The 18137-nt window shown below is 38.2% G+C and overlaps 1 long non-coding RNA gene across 1 annotated transcript; it reads left to right on the forward strand.

Moving 5' to 3' along the window:
* The first annotated feature begins 244 nt into the window (after window positions 1-244).
* Window positions 245-17461, forward strand: LOC135326108 (uncharacterized). The gene is made up of 3 exons (XR_010386753.1): window positions 245-298; window positions 813-1396; window positions 17384-17461. It is a non-coding gene; the product is annotated as an uncharacterized LOC135326108 (long non-coding RNA).
* The last annotated feature ends 676 nt before the right edge of the window (window positions 17462-18137 follow it).

Here is an 18137-nt window from a genome sequence, read left to right on the forward strand (position 1 = left end):
ATTTACAATTAGTCTGACATTTGTTACATCTTAACTCAATTTAGCTATTGGAATTCTGTTGTATGTATTTTTTACAAACCTTTGTTATTTGAAATAACTGTAATTTCTGCCTACTGCAGTTTACTCATCCGTATTAGGAAGGTCTTTTCTATAGCAGATAGGATGTGTTATCCCCTAGAACATGCGCTGAACTATGACAGGTATTAGTGGGAGTTCTGCCCCCCCATGGCTGGGGGCGCCGGGCCCGCCTCTGAGCCGCGCTCCCTCACGGAGCCGAGATCCGCTCCCGCTGCCTGAGGTCCCGGGCCGCTGCTCTGAGGGCGCCGATCGCGGCGCGCGGGCGAAGGGCCGTTGGGCAAGGGGGGCCGTTGGGCGCGCGGACGAGGGGCCGTTGGGCGAGGGGGGCCGTTGGGCGAGGGGCCGCTCGGCGGCCGTCCGGCGTCCAATCAGCGGCCGTCCGGCGTCCAATCAGCGGCCGTCGGGTGCCCGGGCAGCGGCGGCTGGACGCGCAGGGCTGTCGCATGGCCCCGAGGGGCAGGGGGAGCAGGGCGCGCAGGCGGGGGAGGCCGAGGCCGAGGGCAGCGAGCCGAGGAGCCCAGCGCAGGACGGCGTGGGGGCCGGGTAAGGGGAGAGAGGCGGCCGCGGGGCGGGGCACGTGGGAGTGCCGGCCGAGGAGAAGGGCAGTCCTGTAACGCTCAGGCGGAGGAGAGTGAAGGGTGTTAACGGGGCTGGGAGGGTAACGGGTCTCGGGGCGAGCGGCTGGCACCGCCGTGCAGTGACCCCGTTCATCTGTAACTCCTCTCCCCTTGCAGGCTGTTGCTTGCAGTTACCGTCCTGGCGTCAAGAGGCAAACCCCCCAGTGTAGCCTTGTTGTGGGCTGCTGGCTTCTCCTGAAGCTCGGGAGGGAACAGAGGGGACGTCCTTGCATTTCATGTTTCGTCAGCCCGACAGCATTTTGGCTTTGATTCCATCTTGCTCCTACCTGTTCCTGGACAGTGACGGGGAGGAGAAGAGGCACTATCCCACCATGTCCCGTTACAGCCTCCATAATCTCCTGGACTGGCTGTACGGGGGGGTGGAGCCCAGCTTCGCTGGCAATGGAGGGCCAGAATGCGCTGCCTTTCTCTCCGGGCAGCAGCGTCTGCTGGAGAGCTTGGTCTTCCTCAGTGTGGGTTTTGTGGAGATCCTTCTGTCCCTGTGGAAGCTGAGGCAGCTGCACTGCAGGGAGCTGGAGGGTCATCTGCTACAGCAGCCCCAGGCTAAGCAGGAGAGCTTGGGCAAAAATCTGCTACTGGTGGCTCTCTGTCTCATCTTTGGGCTGGAGGTGGGGTTCAAGTTTGCTACCAAGACTGTCATTTACCTACTGAGTCCATGTCATGTGGTCACTATGATGGAGGTAAGGCCCATGTGTGGTTACCAGGAAGTTTGCTTTAGCTTTATACTTGCAAGGCAGTATTTTTATATAGTCAGTTGTGGACCAAAAGTGCATAACAAGGGTACAAATGTCAAGAATTGATATAAATTTTTAATAATGATTTAGTTTTTAATTGGCCAAACTGAAATCGATGAAGAAGCAAACGTCAAATGAAAATACTAATGTCAAACTTCCTGCTTGGAAAGGCAAAAGATTAGTTACCTTTACCTGATCATTGCTTCAAGAATAGAAAATGCTGTTTCCAGTGACAGTAGTGGTAAAATTTGCACCAAATTTAATGAAAGCAAGGCTGTTGCTAACAGGCTGATGTAGTTCACTGGTAACGTTTTCAGGTAAGTTTTTTTTCAGGGATGTGAATGTGTTTTGTGAAGTTGTTGAAGAAATGAATTACTCCTCGTGCAGAAAATTTTGATACTGGCTTTCTAATTTTAAAAGCTGAATGGTAAGGAGGCCAGTCTTACCTCTGTCACATTTATCTGTGGGATGAAATAAGTGGTCTGGCTGAATACCTGTGGGTACACTGTGTAACTTAATGACTTGTGTCTAGCTTGCAGATGCACTTTAATATACAGTTTGTGTAGCAGTTGGAATACTGGAAATGTTCATAAACAATTATTGAACTGTGATATCTAAACCTTATGAGCTCTATTTTCCAATGGTCCTGTACATGTACCTAGAAGTCACCTTCACTGAGAATGTAATTATTTTTGACATCTCCCAAACTCCTTTATAATTTTGTTTAATTTCTCTAATGCTCTAGCCTCAACACTGGACAATTTACAAAATTTAAGCTCAAGAATTAATAAAAGAATGTCAAAAAGACTTTCATAAAAGCTGCCATGATAAAAATATCTGTCTAATAGCAATAACAAATAAAAATCAAACCAATGTAGTTCTTACTCTCAGTCTCCCTTTGCAGAAGGCAGAGGATCAGGGGCAACTGATCTAGGCTGTATCAGATCAAGCCAGTTCTTACTTTCACTCCTGGAGAGCATTTTCTGAAAAAGAAATGGTAACATTGTTTTCTTGTAGTACCAGAGGTCTAAGGGAGATGGGTATCCATTTAAGAGGGGAAAACCAAGCTCTTTACAGAAATATGCAAGACATTTATAGCAATTAACTTGCTGTTCCAGAACTTAATTAGTAGGGTATGTAAATTGCTTAGCAGTGATGCAACGTTAGCTCATAGGACTATAGGACGCTTGCTGCCCATAAAGTAGTAACAATAGCTGTGCAATCAATTAGTCAATATTGGTAATGAAATGGAAAACATAAGTTAGGCAAGAGCTGTAGAAATATTTGAGAAATGAAAAGAAATGGAATGTGGCCATATTATTTTAACTCTTAATATTTACTGGAAGATTTTCCGATTAATTCTCTGGATTAGAAGGTAAGGTTAGATTACTGTTATGACAGATAAGTTTAGTTCCCCTGATATGGTATTATGATATTATGTTACAATAGTAATGTGATATTTATTATAGGTGTTCAGAAAAAGCTGGTATTTATGCATAAATCAGGGAGCTACTATTATTTAGCTCATTTATTAATGGTCTCCTCCGGGAAGACAGAGATTTACCTTTTGTAGCGAGGCATGGGCAACTCTTTTTAAATAATCTCTTTCAGACCACAGTTGCAAACCAGTTGTGGAGCATGTTTAAATCTATGCTAATAACTAATTGGAAATTAGTTATTATACAGCAGTTTATTCTGTGAAATTCAGAAGATGGTATGTCAGCAAAATGCAGAAGTTACGCCTCTTCATCTTTAAACAGCTGCCTTAGGTATAGGCAGGCCCATGTTTAATGTCGAGGATGAAAACAGTTGCAAAACAACAGCGTTCAACAGAGAAAACAAGTTAGATAACAAGACTGATGTCTTCCATCAGCAAGAAAAAATATATACGGTTGGAATCTTGTGAGTTTTGTTCTTCTGCTCTGAGTTTGCTCAAGGCAGCAGGTTGGCAATGAGATATATGAAAATACAATGTTACCATTTTCTTCTGTTCTTACAATTGTTTGTACATAATCCTGCTGCTGGGCCTAAACAATAGGATGAACAGTGGTAGAAGGTGAAGAGATGAAACGTGCTGCAACATTTGAGGTCACTGAAAGGGAAGCCAACAGTAGCTGTTGGTAAAGGTCTCTTCTTGCACTCGATTTCTATTTTCCTTTTCTAAGCTGAGACTATTTCATCTCAGAGCAACAAAGGCTCTGGGCTGTAAGCCAGAAATATTTGGAACTGGAAACTGCCCTCCAGTTTTGTCTGCATAAAAGCAAAAGTCCTGCTTTTGAATGACCTAAAAGTGAAATGAACTAACAAAATAAAATGAGACTTAAACCTTGCGGTGTATTTGAGTAGACAAAACTGCATAATATAATGGTTACTGAGTTGTGCAAATAAATGTGTTTTGTTCAGGTGTCTAATTTCTGCATATCACTTACGCCAACCAGTGTTCAAATCAAATCTCCTTCATAAGCAGGAAGAACTAGTTTAGATGTGTCATCAGAAGGCTAAAGTGTTGGTCAAACGAACATACTCGTTTAAACTACCAAAACAGTTCTCTTGGTTAATCAGATTCAGAGAGCTTGTTGCCATCCTGTCAGCTAGTTGAATCATCTAGAAATAATACAGTTTATTTCCACACCTGGACTTAGTTTAGGTTTCTTGCTTAACTTTTGGAGGAAGAATGACAATGTTGTTTTTTCACCTGTGATGTAAGTGCAGCATCATTTAAAAAAGGGTGGGGGGAACCGAAACTATTTGTTTCTTGATAAGCTGCTTTTTTTTTTTTTTTTTTTTTTTTTTTGGATAAAGGTAGAATGGGAATTTTTGTAGTATCTTTGACAGCTATCCCACGGGGATGGAGGTGTATTTGTGCAGTGCAGTTATTTAGTTGGTGTGGTGTAGCAGGAGAAATGGCCTCTATAGAAAGTAAGAATTCTGTTATAGCTTGACTTTTTTTTTTTTTTTTTTAAGTTCTTTCTCTACGTGGAGTGCTCTTACTGAAGATGATTTGAATACCTCTTAAAGAAAAAAAAAAGAGAAAAACAGTTATTAAGACTGAGTATGTGATTGGACCAATGATACTGCTGTAAACCTGGCATGAAAGGGTATGCTAAAGGGGACACATTTTAAGACCAGTAGTGTATTGCAATCCTGTTTTTCCTTGTATAGCAGGAAAAGATTTACCATATGTATAGAACATACCTTTGGCTGGAATAGACTGTCCTAAATGCAAAATTTATGTCCTTAAGAAAATGCTTTTTAGGAAATAGTCACACATTGCTGGATGGTTCTATCAAACAATGATCTTTTTAGGCAAAGGGAACTAAATTAAAGGGAAAGTGGGGGGGGGGGAAGACAAGGGGAAGAAATGTCTAAAATATAGGGGAGTTGAGTTTCACGCAGTGATCTTGATCTTAGAGCTGAACTTTGTATAATTAAAATCACTGCTAAGTACATCTGTAATTTGATAAATAATAAATCCTATGTTCACTATTTCCAGTTTTAGCTTCTTTAGAGACCTGGAGCCTTCCTGTCCTCTGTAAGAGGCTACTGTGTTTTTTAGAAACAATGGGCTGTTTTTAGAACGTACGTAATAAATATAGCTTGACTGAGTCTGCATCATTTGGGAATCTGTCCCAGCGTATAATTCATTAATTCTCTCTCTCTCCCTCCCCCTCCCCCTTCCTCCCCTCCCCCCCCCCCCCCAATTTTTTAAACATTGGAAAAAATCTGATTAGGTGGTCAAATGTGATTTTTAGGTGTGATTGTAAATTTAATTTTCATACACTGCTCCTAAATATCTTTTAATATTTGGAAGAGTCCAGTGTGTGTGTTTTTTATATTCTCTCTCTTCAAAACCTTGAATTAAAAATCTAGGGTCATTTGTAGCCTGTTGTTTGATAGTGGGTATGAAGAACGTTTGATTACATAAATTCAGTAAATATTTATAGAAATGACACTAAATAATGGCAACAACTGTATTGGGTAATGTGAGCAATAGCCTGCATGTAAAAGTTTAATGAGTTATGCAATTTTTAAAGGGCAGCAGTATTCTAAAGCAAAGCTATTTTTTACAGAGTTTCATTCACTGCTGCATGTATTATGATTCTTGGGGAAGATATAGAGGAGTGAAGGCAAAATTTCCTATGACAATGTAAGCTCTCCAAAATGTAAGGAGATATATATGAGCATATATATGGAGCATAGTATACCTTACAGCTTATTCCCAAATCAGTACATTTAGCAGCTGTGTGAGCCTGTTGTAGCAAGGTCAACAATCCTTTCAGTGGTCTGAAATATTATCTGGTAGACATGAAATCCTTCATTTAAACTTAAGTGGAAGATGTGCATAATCGCAGCTCATAAACATCAGATGATGAAGCATGCTGCTTGTCTTCAGCATAAAACAAGTCTTTCTTTCTCTAACTGCAAATTAACTTGCAATACTTCCTCTTAAAGCTGATTCCTGGAAAGGAAAATCATCATAGTGTGTGGTGAAAAAGGGCAGATAGAGAACAACTGAAGCACCGAGAGCACCAGTATTTCTTGGCGGCAAGGCTTATTTCTTGCCAAAGGGTGTATTTCACTGCTAGAAGGATGGCAGTAGTTCAAGGGGCACAGGTATGTTGTGTCATGTCATGTCATGTGGTAAGGGTTTGTATTTATTCAGATTGACAAGTAATTAGTGCCAAGTGAATTTAGTTGTTTATACTTTAATACTTTGGTAGTTAGTGAAATGCCAACTTAAATTACCAGGAATATGGTGCTATATGCCTTGGGGTTTTTTTGGATTATGTCACTGTTCCGGTTTCTTTGGCTAACATGATGTTCTATAATAAAAACAACTATTACATATGTATCATCCTGATGTTTTTAAAGATTGCCTCTTGCTCCAGAAGTACTTAGTATGGTACATGGTGTTAATTTTTTAACATAATCAAAAATCATCTCCAAATACCTTATTAGTGAGACTGAGAAGAACAGTACGAATCTCTGGGTAATCACAGGGTAATCTCTGGGTAATCCTGCAGCTTGGAAAAATAGAAACTTATTGCATTCTAGCTTCTCTATCAAGCCAAAAACTTAAATTCTCTTAATTCTCTCAGCTAAACCCTCTTAATTCTATCAGCTTCTGATGTTATATATAAAGCAGGAGTATTCTTGATTGAGCTCATTAATAAAGCGTTTTTATGCAAAAGAAGGACTAACCTATAACTCTGAAGTCCAGGGAAATAAATGTAATAAGCCAATCACTGAAGATGTAGTGGTTAGTGATTATCTCCAAAATATAATTCTCTTTGCCAATATGGAAAACAAATTATGGATTTTTGACTAGAAAACGTTGGTGGGACTGCAGGTGACTCGTATTTTACTCGGATATAGGGCTCTGCAGCGAGTGCTCAGAAAACTGGGAGAAAAACATTTCTGTTCTTCAGTACTTTGTCCACCTGAAGAAATTACAGAAGGTATAGATAGATGCAGTATTGTGAAAGGACTGAGAGTAGTTGAAACTCAGCTTTGTGGACAAACTGCAAAGGCAAGTATGGATGGTATGTGTTTTAAGGTATGATGTACATGACCATTAAAAGACTAAAAATTTTTAGAGAACAAATCTAGGAAAAAAAAGCCTTTTCCATACGGTATTGTAGCAGCTATGAGGTAGAAGATAAGTCATGTATCAAGCTAAGTTTATAGTTGTTTGCATAATTCTTCCTTCATAACAGAACTTAATTCAGTTTGGACTGATCCCTTATACGTATGGTAATTGTGAATGTCGGTGACTGTACTTTTCCTGAGAATTAATTGAAATCCTATGATCTAAGATAGTTGCTCTCTGGGTAAAAAATTAAAAATAATTTTATACAGTCATCTTCTAAGTTGTGCTCAAGAAAAAAAATCAGTGTGCTTAAGACTCGTTTTATTATCATAATTATCCTGACATACTCAAAAGGTACTATTTTGAAACTTACTTTTCAAATCCTACTAGAATAACATCAGCTGTTTTTATTTCATCTTTTAAATTAGCTCTGTAAACTCCAAAAAACAGTGTAGACTGGTTTCTTTCATATCTATATTTTGTGTTTGATGGCACTCTTTAATGGAAACCTTTTTCATGTGCAATGCCATTTTGACCTTTTTTTATTATTATTATTTTAGGCTTTGGGAGGCACTTACAAGGTGTCTCTGCCCTGCCTGGACATCAGTTTGGACAAAAGCTATGGGAAGTTAATTATCTGAAAGTTGATCTTGCAGTCTATCAAATTTGGTTGCCATTGGCCAACAGGATCAAAAGGTAGTAAAGGCAGAATGCTTGTATCTGTACAGGCGATGAACATAAAATCCTATTTTTAGGAGGGAAAAAAAGAGTCTAAATGAAATTGAATAAAGTCAAAGAACTTTTTGTAAAACAAAGTCTAGAAGAGGTAGCCCAATAAAACAAGGAAAATATAAGATTATGCAGAGTCTTCAATAAAACTACGAATAAACTCCCAAATAACCTTCATCTTCCCAAATCATTGTCCACTATCTGCATATCTTTGCCAAAACTTCTATTGAGGCTGAAGATGCAATCATCCCCCTGTATTGGCCAGGAAAGAAAAGCTAGAAACATTCAGTATACCATTCAGGTTTTAATCTACAGAATAGCCCACAAGAAAGTTAATTTTAATGTTTGTAACAATGTATGATTTTTTTTCCCCCCTAAAATATCAATAATTTACTTTTTTGTGATATTAGGCGACATTATTTTGCTTTTAGAACAGAGGAACAGAAAGGTTGAAACTGAAGTGTCCATTATTGGGGGCAGGGGGAAATAAAGGAGGAGAGAGGCAGATTATATGATCAAGTTACTGAAGACTTGAGTTTTAACGCCTCGATGAATTAAGGTCTTTTAATTCTACAATTGTCTTCATTTTAGCATTTTATTTTTTTCAGCTTCCCTGATCTTTTAACATTGTTTCCTTAATGTCTTCATGCTTTGTTGCTGTGGCAGATTCCCTGAAAAGCAGTTTAGTTTTTTGGAGGGAATATTAGTAAATTTATCCTTGTAACATGTCAAATATGAAAGAGCTGCATATCTTAGGAAATGGTATATAAACAAGGTTTTTTTCAGAATGTGCTTTTTTTGTCTACTGAAGGAATAAATGTATATGGTCCTTAAACTGTTTCATCAGCACAACTGAGGGATTGGTGAACTGTGACAATAAAAAGGTATTAGTGACTTGAGGCAGAGTAGAGCAAGAATATGCTAAAATGGTTTTGCTTCTGTAGGAAGCTGTGATATGAAACTTCATGCTTTGCATATGTAACAAAAGTGAATAGATATGAATATGCATATGAAAATCTTATTGGGAACATGTGAGCTTTCACGGAATCATTGACAGATGTAAATGCAAGTTAAACCTGTAGTATTTTATTAGGAAGTTGGAGACTTGAATATTATTTTTCTAGTCAGCATTTTTTTTCTTCTCCCCCAGATTAGTTTCTTATTGTCACCTTTTGCTAACAGCATTAAGCTAGGAGTGGGGAAGGAAGTAACCCACTACTAGTGAAGGCCTAGTGCAGATGGTGATTAGAGGAAAAGGAAGAAAAATAGCCTCAGTGCACTTTTTTTCCCTCTGAACTATACCTAAGATGTCATTACTAATGCTGCTGTGATACACATAGGAAGACCTGAGTCCTATGTTAATAATTAATCCTAAAATACGAGAAGTCTAGAAAATCTTTCACCTAGGACTATATAATGGAAGAAACGGAGTACAGGTTCTTCTGATAAACAAGCTAAGCCTATGTAAGGGGAGACTAACCTAGAATGTCCCAATGAATATATATATATTTACAAGACATTACTTAGTCTTTAGAGTAGAAGATGGAAATTGTTCAGCTTGCTACACCTCTCTCATCCCCAGGTTGAAACTGGGAGGTTGGAAGGAGGGGCAGGCAGCTTCAGATGTTCCCAGAGTCTGTTTTGTGTAACACAGGAACCACTTTTTACTGTAGTGTTATGTAATGCTTTGCCAGCAATGTTGCTTTGAATTGTGAGTACTCTTAACAATAGATTAACAGTTCCACAGGACAAATTAATTAATCCCTGAATCCATCTGACAGCTGCAGAAAGGCAACTGTGCTTCTTATGCTGAGAGGTTAAGTACGTTTTAATTGTTGCTGTATAGCAAGGAGAATGTAACAATCTCTTAGTGTCCGTTCTCTTTTCAGATTTGGCATTCTAAAAGATCTTAACCTTATCTCCTGATTTGTCAAACTGTATTTATGAGTTTTAAAGAGTTGCTTTTTAGTAGGCACACAGATGGCTTCTAAATGATATGGCTGCTTTGTGCTGAATTGATAATTAATAAAAATGATCAACATCTAATTTACAGCCTTGATTCGGTATCGAGGTTTATGGTGGAGTTATTAAAGCATATTACTTTCTGATAAGAAATAATAGGTTGATTGTTTTGAACTTATTTTAAAAATGAATTCTAGACTTAACAAAATCTTCTTCACCTTTTAAATTATCCAGCTGCTTGAATGTTCCTTGCCTTATGTTTTATCATTGTAGGGGGTAAATGGATATTTTTCACATTTACAGTGAAAGCCAATGTACTGTAACCTTTTAAACATACCTTTTAATCTCTTTTGCTCTAGAGGGTACTTTGATACACCTAAGAAAGAGTAAAGGCTTTTATTTAGGTAGAGATTGAGCAGAGGGTTACCCTCCTCCTCCCCTCCCCCCTTTTTTCTCTTTTTCTTTAATTCATTCCAGAATTTGGTCATGGATTTTTCATATTGCTCTGAATGTTGCAAGTAGCAATTAAAAGCTAACCTCTTCATTTCAAAATAGTGTATTAAAACAATCAATTTATGACCTGGTTAATTGAGCATGACTGGAGTGTTTGAAAAGAAAGATACATTTCCAGTCTGCTGCGGCTGCAACCAGGCACTAAATCAAACAGATGGCTCACAGAGACAGGCAAGCTGCTGTTATTAAAGGTAAATGAAATCTTCTGTGCTGCATTTATGAGACATGAGAGTTTTACCTGTAGCATGCTCAGGCAACTTTTGCCAGAAACAACTTTCCTTGGACTTCTGTAAACATTCCTATCTATGTGATGGGTGCTACTTTGTCTGAAGCTTAATCTGGAATAGTTAGTTGCGTGACTTGTTCTTTCCTTCCCCTTCTGCCTTTTTGATCATCTTCTTTTGCCGTTAGTTTATTTCTGATCAAGCAAAATCATCTTTCTGCATATCTGTCTCTCAGTAGGACAAAGATTAGTAGAAGACAAGTGTTTCATGACAAGTTTTGACTATACTCTCTCCCTCAATTCACCAACTCAAAAATAATGTCATTAAAATACTTCTAAAGGGAGCTTTAGGTGTAATATTTTGAAGAGTGTTGGAATATTTTGGAATCCAAAACTGGAGAGGCAGCCAAGTAATAGAAAAAACCCCAGCTCTCCTTACTCATAGTGCACATGGAGTGGCACAGTAACATTAAATAAATTGGAAGGTATCCAGGCCTAGATATTTGAAAAGATATTTTACTTCAGTTCAGATACATTATTGCTATTATACTCTTTAGTTGCATCCTTTTCAAATGAAAGATTGTGCTTCCCTTTTGAGAACAGCTCTTGGGATTTTTAGTAGTCTTGCTTTCTGAAATGCTGATTAGTCAAACTAGTGGTGGAATGTGGCTTTATCAAATGTCAAAGAAGCGAGGAACCATTAGACAAACAGACAAATGGGAAAATTTGTGGCTGACATGAGAAATGATTTTTGAAATGGCAGTGTTCTCATAAACCTTTTGGAGCTTGTAAAACAAATATATACCTTCTCATCAGTATCTGAGAATTCTTCTAGACTTGACTCCAGCATGTATCATAGCCTTTCATTTTAGAGATTTAATCAGCTGTTTTTAGGATCTCAATTGTAGGCTAGTCATGCCTTATAATGGCAAGATGGGGAAAATGCTAGCAATCTTCCTAACGTAGTAAATTTTAGCTACTATAGGTAGTAGCCTGGTAACATATCAGGACATTTACATCTTGAAGTTTGAGTTTCTCTCAACATCTGAGCATGTTGGATTTGTAATAATGCCATTTAGGAAAATCTGCTTGCATCAGGGACTTTTTTTTCCCCCCCCTTCACCAAAAGTGATTGATAGCAAATGTACTTAAGAGGCACTGCTGGATTAAAAAAACAAACAGCCCTCCCCCTCACCCAATCCCTTTCCTTTCTTACCATGTCCAATCTAGCAATACAGTTAAATGGAAAATGGAAAACTCCATGTGTCTGACTGTGTTCTTTACCTCTTTCCAACTCATACGGGTGCACATGCACATTGCTGAAGTCTAGATTTGCAAATTGTGAAAGACTGTTTAAATAAAATTATTTCCATATGAACTGGAAAAATCAAATAATGGAAACCTCGAATATCTCAAAACTGATCTGGTAATTGCAGCGTAAGTAATGCTTTAAAGTGCAAGAAGTGAAAATACTATTAGGGGTTACCATAGTGCATGCAGATTAGAAAATTAATTTGTCTTAAGTGAGCTGTCAGGTTAATGTTAACATAGTTCATTGTGGTTTCATAAAGTTGCAGTCTTTTGTGAATTTTAGGTGTTTGTTCCAACATTAAATTTGTTCACACTTTGGAGATGTGGGTGCATTTTAATATTTTTGCCATTAGGAAAACTGATATAATCAATAAAAGCCCCCAAACTTGCTGCAAAATACCACTTTATTTCAGTGGATATCTAGCCTTTTTTCCATGCATGTTATTTTTGACTTTTACCTAGAGACATTACTGCAATGTCAAGGAGTAATTTTTTTGTAAATTCTGACTTCTAAAAATGCATTTATAAAAAAAAAAAAAAAGAATTACCTGTTTTCCCCAGTTCCTTATTCCCTCTGAGTGGTTATGCTTGCTTCCGGTGATTAAAAGGGAAGGAGCTTAACAGGAATTTGTGGAGGGCAAATGTAATACTTTGTGATATCTACGTATTGCTATCTTCTCGATCCTGCCAGGAAATTAAAGGTAGGGAAGGCATACTTTGCAGAATATTCCTTTTGGACTAGCTGACAAATGAAGAGTTGGCGTACATTACCATAGGAATAGTGAAGACTGCCTTTTCTCTCTCTGTGTTTTTTGCATGGGAGGAGAGGACTGATACACAAGGGAGAGAAATGTTCCATTGACCTCACTTAACAGTGGTGTGAATCCTAATAGACTTTGCTGTGCTCACTTCTTAGAGAGAACAGTGCGTCTAAGTCCAAAGGAAGAAACATTTTGCTCTAGGTCATAATGTTTCTATCTTTTGATCCCTGTGCAGCTCTGTAGTCTCTCACATGATCCTGTCTGTCACTACAGAAGTTCTCCTCGATAAATTCATGCAATATTACCTTGATAAGGTCTTCAGAATAGTCCTTTTACATACAGGCTCTACTACCTACCACAGTAATGCAGATGACTAATAAATTAGATTTAAGAAAATAATGATCGCTGCTGTTTAAGGAGCTCAGACATGATATTTCTTGGAAACTCCATCAAATACTGAATGATTGGATCACATACATGTTCACTCTATACAATTTTTAAGCATATTAATGCAGGGGGGGAAATATCCTTTTCCTTCTTTGCAGTCTGTCCCAGAGCTGCAGATATCACTTGGAGCTTTCTCTTCTTTCTCAGTGCATGGTTCAAGAAATGCATTATGGAACAGGCTGATTCTCAACCCAGTCCTGGGTTGGTTCAATGCAACCATGAGTTTAGTCTCTTTCAGGTCTCCTCTCAGTAGACGAATAGCTAAGCAGTGCAATCCTCTCCCTTACAGTCTCCAACTTCTAACAGCCCTGGTGACCCATCATGTGTTCTGGTGTGACCTTTGTATTTGGGCTTGTGCAGAGGGAGTGCTGCTCATGCAGTTCTTCGTGCCAGAAATATTTCCCATGGGGATGGACGGTACTTATGGTCTTGCAGAGCAACTAGGAATTTGACTGACTTTCTGACTTCTGTTTTCTTCTGGGTCCTCAGGCTTGAAGTGAAGTTCTGTTTGCAGATTTACCAGTGTTTTGAATTTCTTTGTAGTTTATTACTTGAAAAGAATCTCAGAATCTCCTGGTCCTGTGCTGGTGAAAGATTGAAATGCTGCTTTCTGTCTCTCAAGCATCCTGACTCACAGTGCTGTGCCCACGTAAGGAAACGCACAGATAACAAGTCCTAAGACCACCCATGATTTTGTATCCTCTCTTTCTCTCGCTCCCCTCAGCCCAAAATCTTTTTCAGGTCGAAGATGCTTGATGTGTTAAATTGATCCATGTATGGAAGCTATTCAATACATTTTGATCATTCTTGTTGACTTCTGTAACCCTTTCCCAAATCTGCTGTCTTTTGGGTGGGTGGTGTGTGTGTAAAAGTGAGAGGGAAGGGAATGACCAAAACTGTGCCCAGAATTCAGCAGGTCAGACAATGAATATTTTATAGCTTATTTTTCCTCTCTCAAATGTTACTTTGTACATTTTGGGCTTCCAGTTAATTCTTTTGTCCTTCTTTTCCTTTGTAACACGTGAAAATATAATGGGTAAAATGAGGAGGGATATTGCGGTTGTTTCTTAGCTTTTTTCTAAATTGAAAGTTTAGCTATTCTGCCTTGAATGTACGCAATGATGATCAGATAAAAACGTGTGTGGAAGAGCCTCCTTCAGTGTACTTTAAAATATATGTTGTCTCGTGTCTGCAACGTGCCAGCTAGGATGGGGGCTATTATCTCTGCTAGTCTGAGCAAGTAAAACCTTCAGAGTTTTACCAGGAACACAGAAGCTGGGTACTCTTCACAGCCATGTCACTAACTTTATATGATATTGTTCAGTTTATAAGACTTAGCTGTTTCCGAACTCAAGGCTAAGAATTGTGTTTCCAGTATGACAGTGAAATGTAATATTATTATGGAATGAGTATGTGAACACTCAGTACGTTAGAGCTTATGAGCGTGTCTGCTGTGAACTAGGTATTTTCAGGCTGCTAATTACTATGTGAGCTGAATGATGGTGCTCTCTAACATTTAAATCTACTCTGTGAAATAATCCTCTGTAAATCTGCTACAAAGGGTCTGTAAAACATTCCTTTTAAGAGGTTGTGAGGTTTATTTATCATGGAAAGTAGGTATTTAGAGAGAAAGTGCTTGATATTAAATTGCTAAAGCTGAAACATTTGAAGATCTGTTTCACTATCTTAAAGTTTTAACATAAACATGCCAGTTAAATTCCCTGCTATCCTTCCCAAAAATGAAAGACAAACACATTTTTCTGAAAGATCCCTCATAACAGAGGGACTTGCATGCTCAAAAATATTTAATATTTCTTTTGCCATCACAAATCCGGAAACTGTGTTTGTTGCTGTAGAGCTGACCTGAAAATGAGCAGCTGTGAATCCTGTTCTCTTCTTTGCCTGTCTCTGAGGCAGTAAAGTATTTTGGATTAGGTTGATGAGTTCATCTCAATCTTTGTAACTATTATGACCATACTTTTTTAATACTTGTTACTGTTTCACCTCAATGGTGAGATTCAGCAGGTACATTAAGATTCAGCTGCTACATAGAGTTGTACCCTAGTTTTTCCTCTGCCGTTCAGTAGTTGGAACGCTCTGCAGTGTGTCAGAAAAGTGAATGACTGGTGTGATTAAGACACATTTCTCTGTGTACACAGAGAAAAGCATTTCAGTTTGTTTTTGTTTTTTTTTAAGATGTAGGAAATAAAAAGAAAAAAATGAAATCTGTACTGGAGGAATAGAATTTTCTTCATTTAAGTATGAACAGTACTTCAAATGAATGTAAGGAAATCATAAGATACCTGAATTTAAAGGTTCAAATGAACTAGTGGGACTCTAAATGCTGTCTCTCCTTCTGTTAACATATATCATGGAATGTTTAAAAAGTTGGACTTTTTGAATATATACTTTGAATATATACAAATAGCATGGGAAAAAACAGGTATTATAAGAGACCACAGAAGGGAAAATTTTATGGTCCACGACAGAAGGGATATAGTCCACAGTTGATGAAACTTTAATTGAGTTAGTAGACAGAGTCTGTTGCAAAAATATCAAATGACAGAATGATGAAATGTAATTAGTAAGTGTTGGACACTTTTCCCAGAAGCCATATGGGCCTTAATGTGTAAGGTGATACATAGACCTCACATAAGATTTTGTGGGTTTTTTGTTTTTTCCTTAGCAAAGAAAGCATCCACTAGCAGATTGTCATCATGCATCCATTGTGTTCACTTACTCTTTAACCTTCCTTGATGAGTAGAAATGGCTTGCTTTTTAAATACAAGACTTGAAAGAAACTCTGATTGGCTTTTAGGAGCATTCACTAAGCAAATGTCTTGAGGTTCTTTAAATTAATTGATGCCTTTTTCTTGCTGTGCCTCTATTAGAGTTCTGTATGACTAAGGAAAAAGATTTTTTTTCCTGTGAGTGTATGTGTACATTCTAAACTGTTATTGAGACTGACGGACTTGAATTAAAACATACAAGTAATTTGATTAGAGAAATAAATGGCTGTATATTAGGAACCTGCACTGGAAATAAAATATTTGAAATGTGCGCATCTATTCATATGGTAATAACAGGCCCTTTCAGGCACAAGGGCTGAATAGAATGATGCAGCCTTCAACCTTTCGATTGTTGCTATAGCAAGTACATTGCCTGCTAGTAATTAATTTGAACATCCATCAGTTACCTGGCCAGGTAGGCCCTGTAGCACTTCAAAGAAATAGGTTTGTTCAGTTTATCCAACTTGTCCCCAAAGTGGACATGTTCTTCAAATATTCTCACTTGGAGTGATTTAATGAGTTGACTAGTAGCTTGGCAGTGAAATAATCTATTGTGCACTTATTTTAGAAACAACAGAAAAAAGCATGATCCATTTTTTACTGAAATACTTTCTCTCAGAGAGCAGACCAAACTAGGAAGGAATTCTTCTGCCCCCCCCCAACCCCCCATAGTGGACAATATTTTTTTAAAAAAAAAGGGGGGGTAGGGGGTTAACACTGAACACTTGCACAGTTTTTTCTTTTTATCCAGAGTAAAACTTGCTGATATGAAGTGTTTTAAGTTGCTGTGAAAGTTAGATGGGAGATTGTTGCTAATCAACAATATTTTATTACATAAGGATTTAAACCAGGTCGTATTTATGGTAGGAGTTTGGCCTGCGAAGAGAAACAAATATATACTGCTCAAATTGCATTAGGCTACTTTTTGTTTTAGGAAATAGATAGCTAATTACTGGTGAAATTTAAACAGTACTTCAAAAATACTCTATGGAAATAAGGCAACAAATGTATTTAAAGATGACTGCTAAGGTTATCTATAGAACGGATACTGAGATATCCTCTGGTCATGGTAAGGTCCCTGCTGTGCTGAATACTAAGCATTTATGATGACAATACTCTCCTTTGCTTCAGCAGTGCCGGACCCAGTCTTGAAGATCTAATGTAAGATGGTTGTCTATAAAAGCCTCTTAGCACTTCCCAAAGTAAGGCTATAGAGGCTACAATAGTGAAATGATTGGTAATACAGTAATCTGCTTTACAAAAGCCCTGAGAGAGGGAGAGAGAGAGAGAGAGAGATCTATATATAAGTATATATATATTTAATAATGAGAGAATTTCAAATGGACTAGAACTTGATTTGCTTCTTAGGAACTGGCAGAAGCTGAATCCTAGATGCTGCTCATACTGCTTAAATCCTTGTATATGTAGGTAATGTGAGATCTTTTAATTTGTTCATGATTTTGAGTCTTTTCCAGCTCTGCTGTAAAACAGTTCTTCTAGTAGAAGTGATCTGTCACATACAGAACTGAGGAAGAAAGATACACAAAATAGAGTTTAAATAAGATCGTATCATTAATTTCTTTCTTTTTTTTTTGCCTAATGTTTCAGATTTTTCTTCTTGACTGTCCTCCATGTCGGGTTGCAATGATTCTTTTCAGGTAATGCCCCATCCTTGCTGCATTTCTGTCTACTTGCATGGTGTGCTTAGAAGTTGATTGTGGCTTAAGTCATAAAATAGTAAGATACGCATCCAGCCCTTAGTTAGAAAGACATACTGGCTGGACTGAATGATGAGACCTTGAAAAGGGTCATGGCTTCAGCTGTGGGTGCTGAGTCCACTGACCCTTGTTTCTTTTGTACTGGTGGTGGTTTTGGTCTCACAGGCAACACCTATTCGCGCAGTAGTTGATGAGAGCACAGGTGTCCTTCTACAGAATAACCTATGGGCTTGTTAAATGTATGTCATGTGCCTCGTACTTTCTGATTATCTTCACTAAAAATTAGTAGCTGATCTTCATGGAAGGCCATATGTACAGTATGGGTCTATTTTTTAAAATGTGGAGATAAGTTAAATAGTTAAAGCAGATTCCTACTGATTTGGGTATTTCTCAAATGTGTGCAATCTTTTCTATAATATTGCTTATTGTTACTAACTTTAGGAAGTGGTCTAATGGACTAGTGCAGTAGAGTCCAGTAAACAGCCCATACTTTTTATAGGTTCTTACCTATAGAGTTCTTGCTCTCAAAGGCCCTCTCTCATGTGCGTTGCATGATAGGGGTACAGCTAGTATATTGTGAGGAGGGTCATGGGACTTCCCAGACAGAATGATAATCAGGAATGGCTGTAGTTGCCACCGTGACA

The sequence above is a fragment of the Dromaius novaehollandiae genome, unplaced genomic scaffold (genome assembly GCF_036370855.1).
Source record: "Dromaius novaehollandiae isolate bDroNov1 unplaced genomic scaffold, bDroNov1.hap1 HAP1_SCAFFOLD_121, whole genome shotgun sequence".
Lineage (NCBI taxonomy): Eukaryota > Metazoa > Chordata > Aves > Casuariiformes > Dromaiidae > Dromaius > Dromaius novaehollandiae.